The sequence below is a fragment of the Ruditapes philippinarum genome, unplaced genomic scaffold (assembly GCF_026571515.1).
Source record: "Ruditapes philippinarum isolate M1 unplaced genomic scaffold, ASM2657151v2 ctg663_1_1_1_1, whole genome shotgun sequence".
In the NCBI taxonomy this organism is placed as follows: Eukaryota; Metazoa; Mollusca; class Bivalvia; order Venerida; family Veneridae; genus Ruditapes; species Ruditapes philippinarum.
This window is the reverse complement of record NW_026864384.1, coordinates 39636-65744: the sequence shown is the minus strand read 5'-3', so window position 1 is coordinate 65744 and position 26109 is coordinate 39636. Positions and strand designations below refer to the sequence as shown.

Sequence of the window (26109 nt, the reverse complement as noted above, 5' to 3'; positions counted from 1 at the left end):
TTTGACCCCAGGGCTTTTATTTGAACAAACTTGGTAGACATCCATTAGAAGATGTTTCATGTTAAATATCTTAGCTCTAGCTCTTTTGGTTCTTTAAAAGAAGATTTTTTTAAGTTTTTACTATATGTTACTATATGTATATAGGGAAAATAAATGACCCCCTAGGGCGTGGCCAATTTTGACCCCAGGGCTTTTATTTGAACAAACTTGGTAGACATCCATTAGAAGATGTTTCATGCTAAATATCTTAGCTCTAGCTCTTTTGGTTCTTTAAAAGAAGATTTTTTAAGTTTTTACTATATGCATATAGGGAAAATCAATGACCCCCTGGGCCGGGGCCAATTTTGACCCCAGGGCTTTTATTTGAACAAACTTGGTAGACACTTATTAGAAGATGTTTCATGCTAAATATCTTAGCTCTAGCTCTTTGGGTTCTTTAAAAGAAGATTTTTAAGTTTTTACTATATGCATATAGGGAAAATCAATGACCCCCTGGGGCGGGGCCAATTTTGACCCAAGGGCTTTTATTTGAACAAACTTGGTAGACACTCACCAGAAGATGTTTCATGCCAAAAATCTAAGCTCTAGCTCGTTGGGTTTTTTAGAAGAAGATATTTTAAGTTTTTTCTTTTGGTTGCCATGGCAACCAGAGTTCTGCATGGAATTAAATTCTTTGAACAATTTTCAAAAGTGACCACCAAAGGAACATTCCTGTGAAGTTTGGATGAAATTGGCTTAGTGGTTTATGAGGAGATGTCATTTAAAGTAAAAGTTTACGGACGACGGACAGACGACGGACGAAAAGCGATCACAAAAGCTCACCCTGTCACTTTGTGACAGGTGAGCTAAAAAGAAGATATTGGGCATTTTATTTTGATATATTGCATATTAACACATATATAAATTGTATTATGCCATATAAAATTCAACTTAGTGCTTTGTGCTTAATACTTTCAGCACTCTTTCAGTAAATCCACATGCTTTAAACGTGATTCACTAACCTTGGATAATCCCACACTCCTCCCCACCTAGCTCTAATGAGGTCCACGAGGTGGACCATACCATGTATCTGACCTCATATTGTTTGATTACAGCTTGGAATGAAAAATAATTAAATATAAAATAGCTTTTATTAAATTTCATTAGGCTTTAGTGGACACATTAACAATGTAATTATCATCATAATTAAGCATAACCTATTTCTGCAAAAAAAACAAGCTAGGGGACCATTGGCCCCAAAGCGCTCAACTGAAGACAGACTGTTATTTGTGTAAAAGCCTTTGACACTAGGGGCAAACTTTGAACAAATTTGGTAGAGGACCTACAAAATGTATAGATAATAGTATATATCAAATATCAAAGCTTTAACCTTTTACCCCATGAGCATATTGTGAAAAATGGCCGTTTTCATTGAAAAGCCTCCTGTTACAAGTTCAAACTGCAATGAAACTATGAAAAATGCTTCAATACTGATGAAACTTGGCACAAATGTTGACTGGACCATAGCCTCTGTAACAGTATGCACTATCGTAAATTTTCTGTAACCATGGCAACGAGGGGGACGTCTCAAAATTGCGAAAAAATCCCTATTTTGCGTTGTTTTTTTTCATCCAATCTGATTTCAAAGTGCTGCAACTTCTCAATGAATTAATATAGAGTAAAAGGCTTTTCAGCATCGGTTACTAGTTACCCTAAGATTGACCTGATGCCATTTTTAGCCTGTCACATGTCCAAAATTTTATTGGCGATGAGGGGGACTACCGCCCCCCTTCAAACCCCCCAAACAGAAGGGGGCACATCCCCCTTCTGGCAACCCCCTGATGTACCATTTTCATGGGGGCCCCCGCCGAATAAGTGGTCACTTTTTCTAACAACATTTCTCAAATGAATAACAGTGTTTAGGGCCTAAATAGGGCATTTTTTCACTGTTTGAGGCCTGAAAAAAAAGGGGGGGGGGGCAAAAAGACCTCGAAACACTTCTATATAAGGGAAAAGGTTAAGCTCTAGCCTTGTATCTCCTTAATTTTTTACTATAGGTACATTAATGACTCCCTACCCCAACCCTCAGGCAGGGCAAATTTTATCCCCAGGGCTATAATTTGAACAATCTTGGTAGATGTCTACTACACAATGTTTCAAGCTTTTACTACATACATATAAGGAAAACCTATGACCACAGGGCGGGGTCAATTTTGACCCCAGGGGTATGTGAACAATCTTGGTGAAGTCTACTTGACAATGCCTTGTGCAAAATATCTATGCTCTAGGCCTTATGGAATTCTTTGAACAACTTTGGAAGCCCAATGGAACCATCCTGCCAAGTTTAGTTAAAATTGGACAAGATGTTTTTTACAAGAAGATGTTTTAAGTTTACTATATAATCTATAAAACACACACACACACATACGCACGCGCACACATACATACAGGGTGACTTGCTATACCACCGCAGCATCTACATGCATCAGACCGGCAGTCCAACACATTTTCAAAACATTACGAATTGACAAGAAGTTTTTTAATTTGTAAGGAAAAAACAATGACACTGGGGCGGGCCTATTTTGACACTAGGGGCAAAATTTGAACAACTTTCATAGAAGACATAAAGATCATACTATATACCAAATATGTAAGCTCTAAGCTTTGTACCTTCAGACAAGGAAATTTTAAGTTTTTACTATATATATATAAGGAAAACCTACCACCCCGGGGCGTGACTAATTTTTACTCCAGGGCTATAATTTGAACAATCTTGGTAAAGATCCACTACACAAGGTTTCATGCCAAATATCTGACCTCTAGCCTCTGTCAATCTAGAGGAGAAGATTTTTTAAGTTTTTACTATATACATATAAGGAAAACCCCAATCCCCCACGCCCCCCCCCCCCCCACCCCAACATTCAGAAAAAAACAAGTTTAAAATTCAAAACTAAAAATAAAAATTTGATTAATAAACTCCACCCACATCTATAAACTATCTGACCGTGTTGGAAATAAAGTAAGCTTTTCATACTGTGGTTAAAGAAAACATACACATCACATCAAAAAATTTTATACCACTGCAATTTGCTTTTTTATCACATACATAATAAAAATGCATTGTGCTAGAGAGTATAAAATAGCTGTGGTTAATTTAGGCATTTCATTCATACTCCTGCAGAATACTCCACTTTTATTTTTATGTTACAGCTTATCTGAGTTGCATTATTGTACAGATATTATTGATTAGACAGATCTGATCATGAAGAATTTCAATGATGTAAAGGTTTAAACTTTCTGTTTTTGTATATTTAAAAATCACAAAATTTTGTCCGTCTAAAGTGTGTCATTTGTAAAACTACAAATCTTTTTAACTTAAGAAAGACACAAAACTAATTCATGATGAAAAACTTTAATTCATGATGATTTGTTTCAGAAATTTGAGAAAAGCTCTTTTCAATTATTTTTTTTGCCACTCCTTCTGTTAAATTTTCTGTTGATCAGGACATTAATCAATAACATATTGAATTTATGCAATTGATTTCTTAAGATTTGTATTAACGACAGTTTAATTTCAAAATACAAAAATGGGTCAAAGACAGAAAAGGCCGGGTTGCATATGTGTACAAAATATCATGAGGCTGTGAAGTTACTTAAATTTTCTACCACTGTCTGACCATTCATGTTGAAAATTTAACTTAGTTGGTAAACCGGAAAAGAATGAGCATCAGACCTGAAATGGAATCCCACAATATGGGACCACAGTCATGTCAATGCTGTGAACCACATATCAAGAGGCTGTGGTAAGAAGTTGTTGAGAAAACTGTTAAGAAAATTTCCTACTATCTATTGATCATTAATTATGTCAAAATTTAACTAAATCGGCAACAGGAAGTGGATGAGCGACAGACCTGAAATCGAATCCCACCGTATGGGACCATGTGTTAATGCTGTATACCAAATATTAAAAGGCTGTGATATATAGTTGCCAAGAAAACTGTTATGAAAATTTCCTATTGTTGACCATTAATGTTGAAAATTTAACTAAGTCGGCAAACAGGAAGTGGATGAGAGACAGACCTGAAATCAAATCCCACAGTATGGGATCATGTGTTGATGCTGTATACAAAAGATCAAAAGGCTGTGATAAGTAGTTGCCAAGAAAACTGTTACGAAAATTTCCTACTATTGACCATTAATGTAGAAAATTTAACTAAGTCGGCTAAAAGGAAGTGGATGAGCCTCAGACCTGAAATCGAATCCCATGATATGATACCATGTGCTAATGCTGTATACCATTAATATCAAAAGGCTGTGATAAGTAGTTGCTGAGAAAACTGTTACGAAAATTTCTTACTATTGACCATTAATGTTGAAAATTTAACTAAGTCAGCAAACAGGAAGTAGATAAGCGACAGACCTAAAATCGAATCCCACAGTATGGGACCATGTGTTGATGCTGTATACCAAATATCAAAAGGCTGTGATATATAGTTGCCAAGAAAACTGTTACGAAAATTTCCTACTATTGACCATTAATGTTGAAAATTTAACTAAGTCAGCAAACAGGAAGTAGATAAGCAACAGACCTGAAATCGAATCCCACAGTATGGGACCATGTGTTGATGCTGTAAACCAAATATCAAAAGGCTATGATTAGTAGTTGCTGAGAAAACTGTTACGAAAGTTTTTCCCCGCCCTCCGCCCAACATTCACCATACTATAACCCGGGTTTGCACCAGTGCAACCCGGCCAAAAATGGGTCAAAGACAGAAAAGGCCGGGTTGCATATGTGTACAAAATATCAAGAGGCTGTGAAGTTACTTAAATTTTCTACCACTGTCTGACCATTGATGTTGAAAATTTAACTTAGTTGGTAAACCGGAAAAGAATGAGCATCAGACCTGAAATGGAATCCCACAATATGGGACCACAGTCATGTCAATGCTGTGAACCACATATCAAGAGGCTGTGGTAAGAAGTTGTTGAGAAAACTGTTAAGAAAATTTCCTACTATCTATTGATCATTAATTATGTCAAAATTTAACTAAATCGGCAAACAGGAAGTGGATGAGCGACAGACCTGAAATCGAATCCCACCGTATGGGACCATGTGTTAATGCTGTATACCAAATATCAAAAGGCTGTGATATATAGTTGCCAAGAAAATTGTTATGAAAATTTCTTACTATTGACCATTAATGTTGAAAATTTAACTAAGTCGGCAAACAGGAAGTAGATGAGCGACAGACCTGAAATCGAATCCCACAGTATGAGACCATGTGTTGATGCTGTATACCAAATATCAAAAGGCTGTGATAAGTAGTTGCTGAGAAAACTGTTACGAAAATTTCCTACTACTGACCATTAATGTAGAAAATTTAACTAAGTCGGCAAACAAGAAGTGGATGAGCGACAGACCTGAAATCGAATCCCACATTATGATACCATGTGCTGATGCTGTATACCAAATATCAAAAGGCTGTGATAAGTAGTTGCTGAGAAAACTGTTACGAAAATTTCTTACTATTGACCATTAATGTTGAAAATTTAACTAAGTCGGCAAACAGGAAGTAGATGAGCGACAGACCTGAAATCGAATCCCACAGTACGGAACCATGTGTTGATGCTGTATACCAAATATCATAAGGCTGTGATAAGTAGTTGCTGAGAAAATTGTTACGAAAATTTCCTACTATATTGACCATTAATGTTGAAAATTTAACTAAGTCAGCAAACAGGAAGTAGATAAGCGACAGACCTGAAATGGAATCCCACAGTATGGGACTATGCGTTGATGCTGTACACTAAATATCAAAAGGCTATGATTAGTAGTTGCTGAGAAAACTGTTACGAAAATTTCCTACTACTGACCATTAATGTAGAACATTTTACTAAGTGGGAAAACAGGAAGTAGATGAGCGACAGACCTGAAATCGAATCCCACAGTATGGGACCATGTGTTGATGCTGTATATTAAATATCAAAAGGCTGTGATAAGTAATTGCTGAGAAAACTGTTACGAAAACCGCCCGCCGCCCAACATTCACCATACTATAACCCCGGTTGCACTGGTGCAACCCGGCCAAAAATTGAGCTACAAACAGTATAAAGAAGGATGTGCAGACTGACCTGGCCTAAATTGGTGCCACATGCTTAACTCCATTTTGTTCATGCAGGCTCATCTTTAAATGACACTTGATGTTGGTGATGCCAATGAGGAAAATCACATAGAAAATGATGACTGATTATGGTCATAAAAAGCAACATTTTCACAAACAATTTACGGAAAATGCAGGGATTATAATTGACACAAAATACAAATATTCTGACCTCCAGGTCTTACCTCTGACTAACACAGTAAATATGTTTAAATAACAAACAAGAAAAGGCAATGATGCATAAGTTCAGAAATAAATGAGAAAATTGATTTATTTCAGGCAATCAATTGATTTGCATAAATAATTTATCACCTCCAGCATGATGTAGTGTACCAATATATTTGTTGCAACAATGACTACCTTTTATTAAATGTCTGCTTCTGTACTGGCCTATAAAGTTTGTTCAACATGCCAGTGATTGACTGATGGATTGATTACTGAAAATGCTAGCATGCAATCAACCAGTAAATTTCCCACAGCTGTGAGCATTAGGTATTGATACCTTAATAAAGTGTAATGATACAATTAATAGGATAAAGTTCTTTAAATGATACTAGTATAGAATGTACTATAAATTGTCAAGAATAGGTTTAGTGGTATCTTTAATTATTTATTATTTATAACTAGACCGTATGGAGCTCTTATTCTTCTTTTAACCTATACATTGTTTTCAGTGTTTAAGTGTCAATGTTACTGTAAAAATCACTCGCACAAATGATGTCGGGAAATATGAATACAAAATGTATATTAGCAGTACACTCATTTTTATTTTCCTCAAAATCATCTTTTTGTACTGTATAAATGAGCTGTCTACTTTGCTAGATTAGGACAGTATTTATGGGTGATAGTTGAGTTTGACTCCAGTACATGCCTACTATCTCAACAATTATTCAAATCATTTCATTTGGGCATCAATACTGCATTACTGACTCAAGGAATTACTGTCAGGACATTGGTTACTACTGAAACAGGGGTGGGTTACTACTGAAACAGGGGTAAGAAATTGCACAGAATCCAGGTATACTAGATTACCATATTATACAACAGTGAATCACTATATCAGATAACTGAATCTAATTACACTAAATTACTATATTAGATAACAGAATCCAATTACACAGAATTACTATATTAGATAACAGAATCTAATTACACTGAACTACTATATTAGATAACAGAATCCAAGTACACAGAATGACTATATTAGATAACAGAATCTAATTACACTGAACTACTATATTAGATAACAGAATCTAATTACACTGAATTACTATATTAGATAGCAGAATCTAATTACACTGAATTATTATATTACATAACAGAATCTAATTAGGACCAATATATTAGATAATTATTATAATTACACTGGATCATCATATTATACAACACTGGATCACTCTATCACATAATAATAATAATAATAATAATAATAATAATAATAATAAAAATAATATTAATAATAATTATAATAATAATAATAGTAACTCAAGAACGGTTTTTGTCATAAAAACATATTTTTCCCAAAACTATGTATGGTCTCTCATGTGAAGTTTCATCAGGAGCTTGACTTGTGAAAGCATGACAAGATTTTTTTCTATTTAAAGCTCTGGCTGCCATTTTACGAGGGTTGTTCGATATATAATCAGACTGTGTCCATATCTTTAACTTGATACAATCAACGGTAATATACAATACATTATACCAAAGTTCATTCATTTCTGAGTACAATCTGAAAATATTTAAGTTATCCATAAAACGGCTTTAAAGTTACAGAAATTATAAGAAAGTCATGTTTGCACTATCGCCCCTGCACAACAATATGTTGCGACGTCAGCGACATCGTTCACACAGCACAGTTAACGCGTCGCTATGATGTTTTGTCACATTCATTATAGCTTTTTTGTAACGGACGCGCCCTCAGACGCGTTCAGAGCTATGTCATCTACACATGGGATTTCGTTGGCTACAATCGCGCAAGTGTCCTCAACCGAATAACAGCCCAAGAAATAGTACATGAATTTGATCCAATGAAACTCCCATACTTTGTTGGGATATCTTAAAAACTTCCATATTTAGCCTTTTCAATTTCAAATTAAGTTATCCAAGTTAAAATATGAACGTATTTGATTGATAAAAATGTTGTAGCCCCGTAGTATTATTGCGCATAATATGCAAATAACTGCTGAAACGATTTACCGCTGTCAAAAAAGTAGGACAGCAAATTATGCTATAATGAAAGGAGTAAGCTCAATAATTCATAGAAATTATAAGTAGGAAAAAAATATTTCTCCATTAAACAAAACATTTTTATCAACAGATCAAAAGTTTTTCATGACTTTAGAATAACTCGCGCATTAATAAAAGAAGAACTCTTTTCGTGACTCATACCGCGGGTTTAGCTGAATATCCAGCAGTTATTAATAAATTAGACTACAGTACAATGGTTTAAATATTTTTGAAAATGCATGTAACAAGAGAGTTTTTCAACACTTTACCACCATGTAGTCTTTCATGGTAATCTTTATTGAAGATAGTTATAATATCAGTTCTACTTCCGATTCTTGTGTTTTGTTTACTTAATTTCTAGGTCACGATATGAGTTAACCAGCTATCAGATTATAATAGCCTTCGACCCGGAGATAACACTATTCTAAAAATAGATTCTGCATCACCTGTGCTGACTTTCAGACAAGCGATTAGGGAGTACACATTACACATGTAATAAACCAGCGGATACAGTGGAACCTGTCTAATCTGAACTCGTCCGGACCAGAAGAAAAGTTCGGATAAGAAAGGTTTGCGGATCAGAAGTTTTTTTTACATGTTTGTTCATGTTATTGGCAGAAAAGTTTAAGGAAAGAAAACGTGAATGCATTTGAAATTTCAATATAAATATTTTATTTTTGCAATCTCTTATCGTTCATTTTAATACACGTGAATACAAAAATAAAGAAATAAAAATAAATAAATAAACAAGCAATTATCATAGTATTGCAAGCAATCCATAAGTCCCCTACCGGTTAGAACCCCAGCAACATTCTGATGGGCCATTGGCCATTCAATTTTACCAGTGAATGAATGACATTAATGACAATTTAAATGAGCTTAAATCTTTTGAGTTCTAAGTTTGTCTATATCACAGTAATGTGTTCAGTTTCCTTGCCTAGTAAGGAAATTATGTTTATACAACCTTGTCATATTATTACGATATGGGATTTTAAAGTAAATCCTATAAGGAATGAAGAAGTTGGAGTAAAAAATACCAATTTCTCGAAAAAAATCTAAGTTCAAAAGGGAAATAATTCTGGAAATAGTCTTGCTAGAGTATTTAACCTTCTCAAAAATGTTGAGTGATAATAAGAAACATACATATGAAGTTTGAAGTAGATACATTAGGAAATAAAGAAGTTATTTAAAAAAGACAACATTTTTTTTTCATAAAAATTCTAAGTTCAAGGAAGGTAATACTGATATTTTTTTGTGCTAGAGTTGTAAACCTTGCCACATATGATGTGGTTGATGACCAGAAACTTATATTTAAAGTTTGAAGTAAACACCTTAAGAAATAAAGAACTTATAGTGAAAAAGCTGAAAAATTTATATCAGAAATCTTGAAATTCAGGCTATTTGTTGCCATAGCAACCAGAATTTTCAACACAGGAAGAAAAGAAAAAGATGTGCATAATCTCCAGACTGCCATCTACCCATATTTCAAATTTCACAAAAATATTTTCAGTACTTTTTGAGTTAAATTTGCCATATTTTCAGACTATTTGTTGCCATAGCAACCAGAATTTTCAACATAGGAACAAAAGAAAAAGACATGCATAATCTTCATACTGCCATCTATCCATTTATCAAGTTTCATAAAAATATTTTTAGTACTTTTTGCGTTATCGCGGGATCCAGTTTTGTGGACGGACGGACTGACAAACAGACAGACGGACGGACGGATGGATGGATGGACAGACAGACAGACGGAGGGTAAACCTAAAGTCCCCTCCGGTTAAACCGGTAGGGGACTAATAAGCAAAGATGTGTTGTCCTCAAATATAAGTTAACCTACAATGTTAAACAGGATTAAATATTCCTACCAGCATTTGTCAATTGTTGTATTGAATTTTTACCGACAGATTCCATTAATCTCCGTTAATTAATCATATATGTCATTTAATTCATTACAAAAGATTATTAAAAGATATTTCTATTGCATTATGTCAAAATAATTTATGAAGGTGACTAAAACAATCAATTAAGCAATTATAGTAGATATCAAGGCAAGCCATTAGTGTAATTTTCACACCATCGCAAATCAAGCGAAATTACTCTTATCAGTTTGGTGTATGTTTACACCTGCAAGATGTGTGATTATTTGTTATTTTGAATGTAAGTGTGACATTTGGCAAAACCTGTTCGGATCAGAGAGGTTAATTTTAACGATAAAAAAGGATCATAAATTCGAACAAGTCCACTGTAATTCGTACAGTACAGACTTACCAAAACCCGGAAAAGGAATTTTTGACTATAGGAAAAATTAGAAACAAATAAAATAAAACGAGGCTCTGGCCTTCGTTCGGATAAAAAGAATTCCGAAATTACACATGATTCGGATTAAGCAAGAGCTCCAAGAAAAAATACTAAACTTTTTTTACATGCCATATGTTAAAAAGAAATTCTAATACATTAATGTAAGTAATGCGAAACATGTTTTTGAAAATTCGAAATTTTTTGACTATAGGGCCATTACACAACTGTAGTCCTAATGTGACATTTAATTAAATAACAAGATCGGTTGTCATGCCTCATTCATTTTCCTGTGTAAAATCGAAAAACAAATTCAAACAATATCACTATTAATGCTGAATATGGATTTTAATCCAAAAACTATTTTTATAGACATATCCAGTAGAAATAAACATATAATATCAAATGGCTTTATATTTTATTTGTCTATTGCCGAATGTGATTAAACGCAATCTTATTCCTATTTAAAAAAAATTTCACATGTAATTTTGTGTTTAAATCCTCGTAATTTTATTTGCATGGTTTATAATTTTAGAAATATTATCGGTTAAATAGTTTTTGTTTCACTCCATATTTTAACTACATATCAGATTTGTACGTTCAGATATCTTGAAATCGATAAGGACACGTACTGATTTACAAGTTTGACCAGAGTTTTTAGGCATAAATTTCATTCTGTATCTAAAAAATTGGACTTGTTCTGCTTGAAAGTAGAAAATCTGAATTATATCAGATTGGGAAACATAAAATATATTGCTCTACAAAGCTCGAACTTGTATGGAACCAATTTTACACTGTTATATCTTTTGTGTTTTTTTTTTTCTACAAAAAGCCTTAATGTCTCTCCGGTTGCATGTCCGTCTCATTCAGTGCTGCAGCACTTTTATTAAAATATGCTCCCGAATGCAGAACACATCTTTAGTGGCGTGCAAAATAATAATGCAATAATGTCTTCATACCACTCACTTGTTGTTGACTCTATAATACTATTTACGGCAGTGTGTAGGTCTTTCAGTGTGTCAAATCCTGCACCCTTCAATTGAAGTTTAATATGAGGGAATATGGCGAAGTCAAACAGTGTGAATACATAATATTGTATTTAGACAGAATGGTGTTACTGCTTTTATTATTTTATAACCTTAATGCAATTCTTATTTACTGATTAAAATTGAAGCAGGAATTATAAATGTTTTAAATCTAAATTAACGAATTCTTATATTTCTTTTTGCTTTTTATTTTGATCCAAAACACAGATTTGTTATACTTAAATTACTAAATTTCTATTCAACACTGAAATATTTACAGCTCTAAGTGTGACCTTTCCATGGGCTCAGGAATCACATCTTTGGAATTTATATAGGTTAATACATGTATTTCATTATGAAATAGAAAGTACATACTACATATTATCAACATCTGGAAAAAATCCATGATTCACAATGTGTAAAATAACTAATCTCCCCACTTGATTCATTCATATTTCACAGTTGAGTGAATCAAATGCTTTATTTATTATAATTCCTCTCCGATCAATACATAATACATATCACTATTACCGATTACCGGACATATACATGTATACACAAGAATAAATCTAATTTCTGCAGATTATTAACATTCCGGAGGCTAGCCTAAACAACCAATAAATGAAAACATTTTATATGTAGAATTTTACACGATGGCCAAACATATAACAATGGTATGTCTGTACTTAAAATGTCTGGTTATTGCAGTGATTTTTTTTACAATTTTCAAAACAACCTGTGACTTTCTAAAGGGGAAAGGGTACCCAAACAGTTTATAAAAATTTTAATTTCAATTTAACATGCATGGTACATATCAGAGGCTATAGGGACAGCTTTCTATCTTCTAGCTGATATAATAAGTCAGATGCTGTTAAGTATTAGTAATGGTTCTGGTGAAGAAGTGCACAGGGCATTACAGGGGAAAATATTAGCTTTTTTAGGGGAAAATATACCTATTTTGAGCTAGGGGAAACAGCCTTTATTCGGCTGTAAAATACAGGGAAACTAGAAATGTGTCCATAGGACACGGGTGCCCCCACCACGCCACTGTTCTGTCAATCTTATGACTCTAGGTCAAATATTTTTTGAAAACTAAAAATCTTTTATTAAGTAAAGGGCAAGAACTTTACAAATACTGAATAAATCCACAAGTGCATAAGTGCACATGCTGACCAACATTCTTGTAAACTTTCAGGCCTATAAGTGAAATACATTTTGAGCTATGCATGAACAAGTTGAAAATTGCAAATTTATTCTACTGTAAGTCAAGGCAATAACTCGAACAAAACTGGAAAAATCCACATGCAAAGTCCCAGGTGCATAGCTTCACAGTGATGGGAATCATTATTCCTGTAATTAAGTGATGTTGATCATTATTCCTGTAAAGTTGGTTGATTCTAACTCAAGGAACAAATAACATAGTGAAACAGTTTTTACTAAGTCAAGGGAAATAACTCTATAAATACTGGATAAATCCACAAGCAAAACCCCAGGTGCAAAACTAAATATGCTGAACAACCTTCCCGTAAGGTTTAATGGCTCTATGTCAAATCCTTTTTGAGTTACATGCAACACAAGTTGAAAATTGCAAAAAAAATTTAAGTCAAGGGCAATAACTCTAAAAATACTAAATAAATCCAATTGAAAATATCCAGGTGCACAACTACACATGCTGAGCAATATTCCTGTAAAGTTTCATGACTCTATGTCACATACTTTTTGAGTTACATGCGACACAAGTTGAGAATTGCAAAAATTTTACTAAGTCAAGGGCAATAACTCTAACAATACTAAATAAATCCAGACGAAAATACCCAGGTGCACAACTACACATGCTGATCAACATTCCTGTAAAGTTGCATGACTCTAGGTCAAATACTTTTTTCAGTTACATACGACACAAGTTGAGAATTGCAAAATTTTACTAAGTCAAGGGAAATAACTCTAAAAATACTAAAAATATCCAGACGAAAATACCCAGGTGCACAACTACTAGTGATGGAAATCGGATGAAGTTTGTTCCAATCGATCATCGGTTCAATCGGATGGGACATAATCGATAACTTTTCGATTAAAGTCGTGTTAAAAAGAAATAGGGAAGTAACATTTCTTCCCAAGGCACTTGAATATATTCAGGAACATGAACTTCTTCATTTAGCACTTTTCAACACAATTTTAACCCTATATAGTTATAATTTTACGAAATAGATTTAATTTTCCAATGGATGTCAAATGATATCATTCACATCACATTATATTACTATTGATTATACACATAATGATCCTATTCAACTCCAAATTGTCTTTGAGATATTTTTTTTGCGATCGGCGAGGTGTTCCTAAAAGAAAATTAACGTCAGAATTAATTCCCTTTGATACTTTAAACATTTTCGACTCTGTCGCGGAACAAATTTTTGTGAATCGATTATTGTCGCTTTACATAACAGTAACTGATTATCGGCGACTTGCGACAATCAGAACATCACTAACAACTACACATGCTGATCAACATTCCTATAAAGTTTCATGATTCTAGGTCAAATACTTTTTGAGTTACATGCGACACAAGTTGAAAATTGCAAAATTTTAATAAGTCAAGGGCAATTACTCTAAAAATACTATAAATATCCAGACGAAAATACCCAGGTGCACAACTACACATGCTGATCAACATTCCTGTAAAGTTTCATTACTCTAGGTCAAATACTTTTTGAGTTACGTGCGACACAAAAGAGAACGGACGGACGGATGGACAAGGGTAAATCTAAATGCCTGCCACTAAAGTGGGGGCACAAAAAATCACTGTTATTGTGTGGGCAATCAGTCGTAACATGGATAAGGAAACATTTTAAAATATTTATTCAATCTACAATAATAATTTCAAGTGCTTTTATCTGTCAATACTTTAAATGTTTTCAAACAGAATGACCGCAGTAAAATTTTGGTCATGTTACTATCGATTACATTATAATATAATCCATATTTTTTTCTAACTTATAATGACCACAGGTAGACAGTACTGCAAAGTCACTGCAAAAATAAAATAATCATATAATACATCAAATGATTATGTCTAAATATTTTGAATCATTTGACAGTCATTTAATTTCCTATTAAAAATGATTCAATATGATACTCAGCCACAAAAATAATTTCCATATTATATTCTATTTAAATAAGAACTACATTAACTTAAATTGAAATTGAAGAAGTGTAAGGTCTTGCTAAGACGGTAGTAGTAAAGGCCACAATAAACTGTATTATAATCTAATCTATACAGACTTGTTATAGGCAGTCATGAGTAAAATGCTTGCTATATTTACACCTTCTTTCTGATATATGGTGATTGTTTAAAGATTACTTTATGGAAAATTCGACATTCCTCATAAATTGAAGACAACAAGACAGAAAATTAGTTGGATTATCCAGACTGTAATAGTCTTGTGGCAAATTGCCAGCTTCATACTAATAGAGGAATGTCTTCTGAATAAAACTACTAACCTTCCATAAGACAAGAACCGGTTGAACCGGGTGATGCTCCCCGAGAAGGTTCTGGACACAGGAAAGTATAAAAAAATGAACAAAGGGCAAAAACTCCAAAATTAGGCAAGGCGGAGTTATGTTTTTTTGCACTGCACTTCTATTCAATGAGATCTATCTATCTATAAAGTTTCCTGATGATATCAGAGTTATGTCCCTGGTAAAATTCAAAGTGTAAAAATGAACAAAGGGCAATAACTCCAAAATTAGACCAGGCTTTGTTTAGGATCTTTAAGCATTGCAGTTCTATCCAATAATATCTAGCTACCTACAAAGTTTCATGTTGATATCTCTAATAGTTTTAAAGTTATGTCCCGGACAAAAGTCAAAAAGTAACAAGAGCCCGGTTTGAGCCGGGTGATGCTCCCCGAATAGGTTTTGGACACAGGAAAGTACACCTCTTGTAGTTTCAGAGTTATGTCCCTGGAAAAAGTTCAAAGTGCAATAATTCCAAAATTAGGGAAGGCAGAGTTACTGTTCTTTCCACTGCACTTCTAATCACTGTTATCTATCAACTTACAAAGTTTCTTGTTGATATCTCTTATGGTTTCCGAGTTATGTTCCGGACAAATTCAAAAAGTAAAAATAAACAAATGGCAATAACTCCAGAATTAGGCAAGGCAGAGTTATGATTCTCTTGCACTGCACATCTACCCATTGAGATACATCTACCTACAAAGTTTCATGTTGATATCTCTTATAGTTTTACAGCTATGTCCAGTACAAGATTTTTCTAAAAGGGGAGATAATTCAAAAATGAGGCTTAACAGAGTTATGTTTTTTTTGCAATGCACTTCTACTCAATGAGATCTATCTACCTACAATGTTTCATCTTGATATCTCTTATAATTTTAGAGTTATGTTCCGGACAAAGTTCAGTGTTAAAATTAACAAAGGGCAATAACTCCAAAATTAGGACAAAAAGAGTTATTGTTCTTATGCACTGCACATCTACCCATTGAGATCTATTCACCTACAAAGTTTCATGTTGATATCTCTTATAGTTTTAGAGTTATGCCCAGGACAAGATTTTTCTATAAGGGGAGATAATTAAAAAATGAGGCTTAACAGAGTTATGGTTCTTTTGCACTGCACTTCTACTCAATGAGATCTATCTACCTACAATGTTTCATCTTGATATCTCTTATAGTTTTAGAGTTATGTTCCGGACAAAGTTCAAAGTGTTGAAATTAACAAAGGGCAATAACTCCAAAATTAGGACAAAAAGAGTTATTGGTCTTATGCACTGCACATCTACCCATTGAGATCTATTCACCTACAAAGTTTCATGTTGATATCTCTTATAGTTTTAGAGTTATGCCCCGGACAAGATTTTTCTATAAGGGGAGATAATTCAAAAACCGGGCAAAATAGAGTTATGGTTCTTTGACACTGCACTCCCCCTCAATGCCCTCTACCACTGTATGAAGTTTAAACAAATTATCTCCAAGGGTTTTCAAGTTATGCTCTGGACAAGAAAAGGGACGGACAGACGGATGGACGGACAGACAGACGGACGGACGGACAGACGGACAAGGCGCCGACTATATGCTCCCCCGAAATTTTTCGGGGAGCATAAAAATAAACAAAGGGCAATTACTTCAAAATAAGGCAAGGCAGAGTAATGACTCTTAAGCACTGCACTTCCATCCAATGAGACCTATCTATCTACAAAGTTTCATGTTCAGATATCTCTTATAATTTTAGAGTAATGTCCCGGACAAAGTTCAAAGTGTCAAAATGAACAAAGGGCAATAACTCCAAAAGTAGGCAAGACAGTGTTACAGTTCTTGTGCACTGCAAACCTACTTTATGAGATCTATCTACCTACAAAGTTTCATGTTGATACCTCTTATAGTTTTAGAGTTATGTCCTGGACAAAGTTCAAAGTGTGAAAATAAACAAAGGGGGATAATTCAAAAATTAGGCAAGGCAGAGTTATGGTTTTTATGCACTGCACACCTACTCAATGAGATCTATCTACCTAGAAAGTTTCATGTTGATACCTCTTATAGTTTTACAGTTATGTCCCAGACAAAGTTCAAAGTGTCAAAATAAACAAAGGGGAATAATTCAAAAATTAGGCAAGGCAGAGTTACGGTTCTTGTGCACTGCACACCTACTCAATGAGATCTTTCTACCTAAAAAATTTCATGTTGATACCACTTATAGTTTTAGAGTTATGTCCCAGACAAAGTTCAAAGTGTAAAATAAACAAAGGGGGATAATTCAAAAATTAGGCAAGGCAGAGTTACGGTTCTTGTTCACTGCACACCTACTCAATGAGATCTATCTACCTACAAAGTTTCATGTTGATACCTATTATAGTTTTAGAGTTATGTCCCGGACAAAGTTCAAAGTGTAAAATAAACAAAGGGGGATAATTAAAAAATTAGGCAAGGCAGAGTTACGGTTCTTGTGCACTGCACACCTACTCAATGAGATCTATCTACCTACAAAGTTTCATGTTGATACCTCTTATACTTTTAGAGTTATGTCCCGGACAAAGTTCAAAGTGTAAAAATAAACAAAGGGGAATAATTCAAAAATTAGGCAAGGCAGAGTTACAGTTCTTGTGCACTGCACAGCTACTCAATGAGATCTATGTACCTACAAAGTTTCATGTTGATACCTCTTGTTGTTTCAAAGGTCCACCACACAACATTTCAAGTCAAATATCTAAGCTCTAGCTTTCTCCAATTCAGAAAACATTTGTTTTAGTTTCTGTTTTTACTATGTGTACATAATGAAAATCAATGCCCCCGGGCAGGGCCAATTTTGACTCCAGGGGAAAAATTTGAACAACTTTAGTAGAGGACCTATAGATAATATTATATAGCAAACATCAAAGCTCTATGCCTTGTACCTTCAGACAAAAATATTTTTTTTTACTATATGAACATAATGAAAATCAATGACCCCCGGGGCGGAACCAATTTTGACCCCACGGCTATATTTGAACAATCTTGGTAGAGGTTCACTTCACAATGTTTCATGCAAAATATCTTAACTCTAGCCTTTGTAAATTGAGAGAAGATGATTTTTTAAGTTTTTACTATATACATATAAGGAAAACCTATGGCTCCCAGGGGGCGGGGGGCTAATTTTGATGCTAGAGGCAAAATTTGAACAACTTTGGTAGAGTACCTATAGATGATATCATATACAGTGGAGCCTTGCTAACCCGAACCCTTCTAATCCGGAATCCTTTCTTATCCGAACGAAGTGTCCGGTCCCGATTTTTTTTCGTTCTATTTTTAATAGTAAAAAACCTTTCGGATCCGGAACCTGTCTACTCCGAATTCCGGACGAGTTTTTCAATTTTTGTTCTTATTTTACTCTAAAATTAACCTCTGGGATCCGAACAGATTTTGCCAAAATGTCACACCTATATTTAAAATAACAAAAAAATCGCACATCTTACAGGTGTAAACATACACCAAACTGATCAGAGTAATTTGTCTTGATTAATGGGTGAAACGTATTATCTGCGAAGGTGTGAAAATTACACTTAGCTTGCCTTGATATCTACTTTAATTGCTTAATTGATTGTTTTTCGCCACCTTCAATAAATATTTAGATATAATGCAACAGAAATATCTTTAAATCTTTTGTAACAAATTTAATGACATGTGATTAGGTAATGGAAATTAATGGAAACTGTCAGTGAATTCGGATAATCACTGAATCGGATAAGAGTAAACAACAATTGACAAATGCTGGTACGAATATTTAATTATGTCTCAGCCTTCTGTTTAATATCCTAGGTTAACTTACCCTTGAGGATATTATATTTTTGCTTATTTATCTATTTTTATTTATTTATTTTGTATTCACATATTTAATAAACATAATTCTTATGTCTAATGAACGATAAGAGATTGCAAAAATAAAATATTGATATTGCAATTTCAAATGAATTCCAGTTTTCTTTCCTAAAACTTTTCTGCCATTAACATGAACAAACATGTAAAAAAATCCTTCTAATCCGGAAACCTTTCTAATCCGAACTTTTCTTCTGGTCCGGACGAGTTCGGTTTAGACAGGTTCCACTGTACCAAATATCAAAGCTGTAAGCCTTGTACCTTCAGACAAGAAGGTATTTAAAGTTTTTACTATATGTACATTATAGTAAAAAACAAAGACCCCCAGGGCGGGGCCAATTTTGACCCCAGGGCTATAATTTGAATAATCTCGGTAGAGGTCTACCAGACAATGATTTATGCAAAATATCTATGCTCTAGGCCTTGTGGGTCTTTACAAGAAGAGTTTTTTAATTTATTCATATAATTCCTTTTGGTTGCCATGGCAACCAGATTTCTGAATGGAATGAAATTCTTTGAACAACTTTGGAAGCCCTTCACCCAAGGATCAAGCCTGCCAAGTTTGGTTGATATCAAAGTTCACTTTACATCTTAATCTGTGCACATGGTTCAAATTTCATAGCTGCACATAAAAGGACTAGTAGGTCACATCATCAAAATATAGGTCACCTGATATCAAAGTTCAATTTTACAACTAAAACTGTGCCCATGGTCAAAATTTCATTGCTGTACATTAAATGGACAAGAAAAAAGGTCACTGTCCCCTTGGGAAAGCAAAAATTTTGACCCAAGGGTATAATTCAAAACGTCCACCAAACAATGTTTCATGTCAAAATATCTAAGCTGTAGCTTTCTCCAATTCAAAAACATTTGTTTTAGTTGTGTACATAATGAGAATCAATGCCCCCCCCCCACCCATCAGGGCAAATTTTGACACCAGGGGAAAAGTTTGAAAAACTTTGGTAGAGGACCTATAGATGATATTATATAGCAAACATCAAAGCTCTATGCCTTGTACCTTCAGACAAGAAGTTTTTTAATTTTTTTACTATATGTACATATAGTGAAAATCAATGACCCCGGGGCGGGGCCAATTTTGACCCCAGGGCTATAATTTGAACAATCTTGGTAGAGGTTCACTACGCAAAGTCTCATGCAAAATATCTAACCTCTAGCATTTGTCAGTTTCCAGAAGATAATTTTTTTTAAAGTTTTTACTATATACATATAAGGAAAACCTATGACCCCAGGGGCGGGGCTAATTTTGATACTAGAGGCAAAATTTGATCAACTTTGGTAGAGTACCTATAGATGATATCATATACCAAAGACAAGAAGGTTATTAAGTTTTTACTATATGTACATAAAGTGAAAATCAATAACCCCCGGGACCGGGCCAATTTTGACCCCAGGGCTATAATTTGAACAATCTGGGTAAAGGTCTACCAGACAATGCCTTATGCAAAATATCTAAGCTCTAGGCCTTTTGGGTCTTTACAAGAAGATTTTTTAAATTTATTCTTATAATTCCTTTTGGTTGCCATGGCAACCAGATTTCTGCATGGAATGAAATTCTTTCAACACTTTTGGAAGCCCTTCACCCAAGGATCAATCCTGCCAAGTTTGGTTGAAATTGGAGAAGTGGTTTTTTACAAGAAGATTTTTGAAGTTTACTATATAACCTTTATAACACACACACAAACAAACACACACACACAGGTGAATCGCTATATGCCACCGCATCACAGATGCTGCGGTGGCATAAAAAGCATGTAGTGAGAGGAAAGTGACTAGACAGTCTGGTTTATGTTCAACTCTGATGGAAGATTTCTACATTCCTTCTTGATTTAATCTTCTTAGGAGTATAACATTATTTGGTACACTTTTACAAAGGCATAATATCCGCTGATCGTACACAATAAATATTCAAGTAACATTATAATTGATCAAAATTTTGTGAAATGGATACATGTACTCTAGAATTAAAGTACAGTTCATATATCAGGCACCCAAACATTAAAATCAATTACATGTTTCCCCAAAATCTGGAGTAATACTGGAGTACATTACAGTAGTTTGATTTTTGTAAGACAGTCATATTTGTTTCCTCTGATTTGTGTAACTGATTATACGATTGTATTTGAACACTATAACTTGACTTAATAAGTACATTATCCAGTATCACAATAACTCATTTTATGTTTAGAATAGAGATATACAAAATCCCTATAGAAATTGCCCAAAACAGCGAAACCATCAATAAAAGCACATCTTCTAGCAAATTTAATAGCAGCTGTAAAAAAATACTTCTAGGCTCCATAATTACTGCTATTCTAAATCAAATGCACTTAGTAATAATCATCTGACTTTTTTTAATTTCAAGAGAATATTTACCAGACACTGGTTGTTATTGTTGTACTAGGGAAGTCTGTAGTCGACTAGTTTTTCTGCTGCAAATATAAGAAAACAGTTTTAGACTGTGGTGTAATCAAACTATTGTAATATTTATGTTATTTTAGCATGACATTGTTAATATTTAGCCAGAAATATAGATCTGTGATGGAAGGTTATCATAACAAAGTCATTAAATTTGTTTTTTTCTTTTTGTTCTAGTAATTCATGTTCAACAATGTTACTAAAAGACTTGCTGCCTTAACCTGACTTAGAACTGGAAGCAATTTGTCTTTCCCCTGTCAGCATGTGTGAAAATAACAGAGCGGACAAAAGCCCTCCCGTGAAAATGACTGGACAGACAAAAGCCCTCCCATAACAAAAATATATACATGTATGTATGTTACTTACCTGTTTTTGTTTTTTTTTTTTCAATGCACTCAACATATTAAAATTGTAACATATATATACATGGTTGTTTTCAATTGATCTGAGTATTTTTCTTTCATTCAGAATATACATTTTTGAAATGTTTATTGAGGTAACTTATTACACAAATGTCTTTTAAAACAAAGTCACTTTTAAAAGTTATTAACACATTACAAGTAAAATTTAGGTGTGGGGTTTTGTCCACTCTATAAAATTTTGAGGTGTGGGGTTTTGACTGGTGAGGTTTTGTCCGTCTTCTGTCATTTTCACGGGACGGCTTTTACCCATCTTGTCATTTTTGGACATGAGGGCTTTTGTCTGGGAGGGCTTTTGTCCTACATTTGGTTCAATCAAATCATTGACAAATATAAAAGTAGTCAGAAATTACAATCATAAAACAGTTGTTGATAGAGGCTAGCTCAAAGATTACTTCCCACAATAAATTTGCACCTTTGTAATTTAATTTCTATAAAAAATTTTGGCGAAAATGCATTAAAGCATAGGAAGTTTGACACATTTTATTTGATATCAAGATTGACAGGAAGTTTGACACATTTTATTTGATAGTAAGATTGACAGGAAGTTTGACACATTTTATTTGATATCAATATTGACAGGTAGTTTGACACATTTTTATTTGATATCAAGATTGACAGGAAGTTTGACACATTTTATTTGATATCAAGATTGACAGGAAGTTTGACACATTTTATTTGATATCAAAATTGACAGGAAGTTTGACACAATTTATTTGATATCAAGATTGACAGGAAATTTGACACATTTTATTTGATATCAAGATTGACAGAAAGTTTGACACATTTTATTTGATATAAAAATTGACAGGAAGTTTGACACATTTTATTTGATAGTAAGATTGACAGGAAGTTTGACACATTTTATTTGATATCAAAATTGACAGGAAGTTTGACACATTTTATTTGATATCAAAATTGACAGGAAGTTGGACACATTTTATTTAATATCAAAATTGACAGGAAGTTTGACACATTTTATTATATATCAAGATTGACAGGGTAATGCAGATTTTTTTGATACACACATTAACTCAAATTGTTATAGTCACTTAAATAGCCAAATCCCACAATGTACTTTGTAAATATTATTAAACTGTTAAATGTTTTGTTGAATACCAAATAGAATATTTACGTCAAATGATTTTTTCATTTCAACATTTTCTGTTGCAGAAACCTATAAATAACAGGAGCCACCGCCGGGCGGGGGCAACGCTCGACTTTTTACTTTTTCTAAAAGCAAACAAAGAAAGGTTTGAACAAATCTTAACATTTCCTTTTTATAAATTAAATCGGTCTGTTTTGTCACATTAGTTTTGTCTATATATTTTGTATATATAAATATACTCATTTATATATATATATATATATATATATATATATATATACACATATATATATATATATATATATATATATATATATATATATATATATATATATATATATATAAAATATATATATATATATATATAAAAAAGAAGTTTGATTCCTTGTGTGGATCTCATGTATAAAAAAGTATGTATTGGGAAATGCAGAGTACAAAGTTCGTTAATTTTTTATACGTTTATTTCTGTTAGCGCTTTCAAAGGTTTTTACATATCTGTCTGTAAAAACATTTGAAAGCGCTAACAGAAATAAACGTATAAATAATTAATAAAATTTGTACTCTGCATTTTCCAAAACATACTTTTTTTATATATATATATATAAAAACAAGAGGGCAATGATGGCCCTGAGGTCGCTCACCTGTATAAAGGCCCACGGGGCAGGGCCAGTTTAAATTCCCAGGGCTTTTATTTGAACAAACTTGGAAGACACCAATTAGAAGATGTTTCATGATGTTAAGTTTTTACTACCAAAAATATAATGAAAAACAATGAAACCCCCCCCCCCCCACAGGGCCAATTTTAACCCCAGGGCTTTTATTTGAACAAACTTGGTAGACACCCATAAGGAGATGTTTCATGCTAAACATCTAAGCTCTAGCTCATTGGGTTTTTTCAAAGAAGATTTTTAAGGTTTTGCTATTCACATAGAAGGAAAATCAATGACCCCCTGGGCGGGGCCAATTTTGATTCCCAGGGCTTTTATTTGAACAAACTTTGTAGACACTCACTAGAAGATGTTTCATGCTTAATATCTAAACTCTAACTATTTGGGTTTTTTCAAAGAAGATCTTTTAAGTTTTTGCTATACACATATAAAGAAAATCAATGACACCCGGGGCGGGGCCAATTTTGACCCCAGGGCTTTTATTTGAACAAACTTGGTTAGACACCCATAAGAAGACGTTTCATGCTAAATATCTTAGCTCTAGCTCTTTGAGTTCTTTAAAAGAAGATTTTTTTTCAGTTTTTAACTATACACATATAGTTAAAAACAATGACACCCCTTGGGCGGGGCCAGTTTTGACCCCAGGGCTTTTACTTGAATAAACCATGTAGACACTTACTAGAAGATGTTTCATGCTTAATATCTAAACTCTAGCTATTTGGGTTTTTTCAAAGAAGATTTTTAAGTTTTTGCTATACACATATAAGGAAAATCAATGACCCCCCGGGGCGGGCCAATTTCAACCCCAGGGCTTTTATTTGAACAAACTTTGTAGACACCCATAAGAAGATGTTTCATGTTAAATATTTTAGCTCTAACTCTTTGAGTTCTTTAAAAAAAGATTTTTTAAGTTTTTAATATATGCATATAGGGAAAATCAATGACCCCCTGGGGCGGGGCCAATTTATTTGAACAAACTTGGTAGACACTCATTAGAAGATGTTTCATGCTAAATATCTTAGCTCTAGCTCTTTGGGTTCTTTAAAAGAAGATTTTTAAGTTTTTACTATATGCATATAGGGAAAATCAATGACCCCCTAGGGCGGGGCCAATTTTGACCCCAGGGCTTTTATTTGAACAAACTTGGTAGACACTCACTAGAAGATGTTTCATGCCAAATATCTAAGCTCTAGCTCTTTGGGTTTTTTAAAAGAAGATATTTAAAGTTTTTTCTTTTGGTTGCCATGGCAACCAGAGTTCTGCATGGAATAAAATTCTTTGAACAATTTTTAAAGGTGACCACCAAAGAAACATTCCTGTGAAGTTTGGATGAAATTGGCTAAGTGGTTTATGAGGAGATGTCATTTAAAGTAAATGTTTACGGATGGACGAACAGACGACGGACGGACGCCGGACGAAAAGCGATCACAAAAGCTCACCCTGTCACTTTGTGACAGGTGAGCTAAAAAAGTATGTTTTGGGAAATGCAGAGTACAAAGTTCGTTAATTTTTATACATATATATATATAAAAAAAAAAGAAGTTCGATTCCTTGTGTGGATCTCATGTATAAAAAAAAAGTATGTTTTGGGAAATGCAGAATACAAAGTTCTTTCATTTTTACAGAAAATATACATAGAAACACACAATTCTATAAATAGAAACATGCAATTCTATAAATAGAAATATGCAATTCTATCAATAGAAACACGCAATTCTAAAAATAGAAACACGCATTTCTATAAATAGAAACACACAATTCTATATAATGAAACACGCAATTCTATGAATAGAAAAACGCAATTCTATAAATAGAAACACGCAATTCTATCAATAAAAACACGCAATTCTATAAATAGGAACACGCAATTCTATCAATAGAAACACGCAATTCTATAAATAGGAGCACGCAATTCTATAAATAGAAACACGCAATTCTAAAAAAAGAAACACGCAATTCTAAAAATAGCAATTCTAAAAATAGAAACACGCAATTCTATGAATAGAAACACGCAATTCTAAAAATAAAAACCAAAATTCTATACACAGAAACACGTTATTCTATTAATAGAAACACACACTTCTAAAAATAGAAACATGCAATTCTAAAAATAGAAACACGCAATTATATACATAGAAACAAGCAATTCTATAAATAGAAACACCCAATTCTATAAATAGAAACACCCAATTCTAAAAATAGAAACATGCAATTCTATAAATAGAAACAGGCAATTCTAGAAATAGAAACACGCAATTCTAAAAATAAAAACATGCAATTCTAAAAAAAAGAAACACGCAATTCTAAAACTTATACTTTAGCACTGTATGAACGTTTATTTTCTCCAAATTTATTGTTATTTTTTCCTTGTTCTTGTATCCTTCTTGGGATCCAGTGTTTTTGAAAGGTATTTTATAGATGCAAA

The 26109-nt window shown here is 33.5% G+C and overlaps 1 long non-coding RNA gene across 1 annotated transcript in view; it reads right to left on the bottom strand.

Moving 5' to 3' along the window:
• Window positions 1-26109, bottom strand: part of LOC132725414 (uncharacterized) — a 147390-nt gene that overhangs the window by 101561 nt on the left and 19720 nt on the right. The window contains exon 2 of the long non-coding RNA XR_009625052.1: window positions 21448-21503. This is a non-coding gene — a long non-coding RNA (uncharacterized LOC132725414). The remainder of the gene's footprint in view (window positions 1-21447; window positions 21504-26109) is intronic.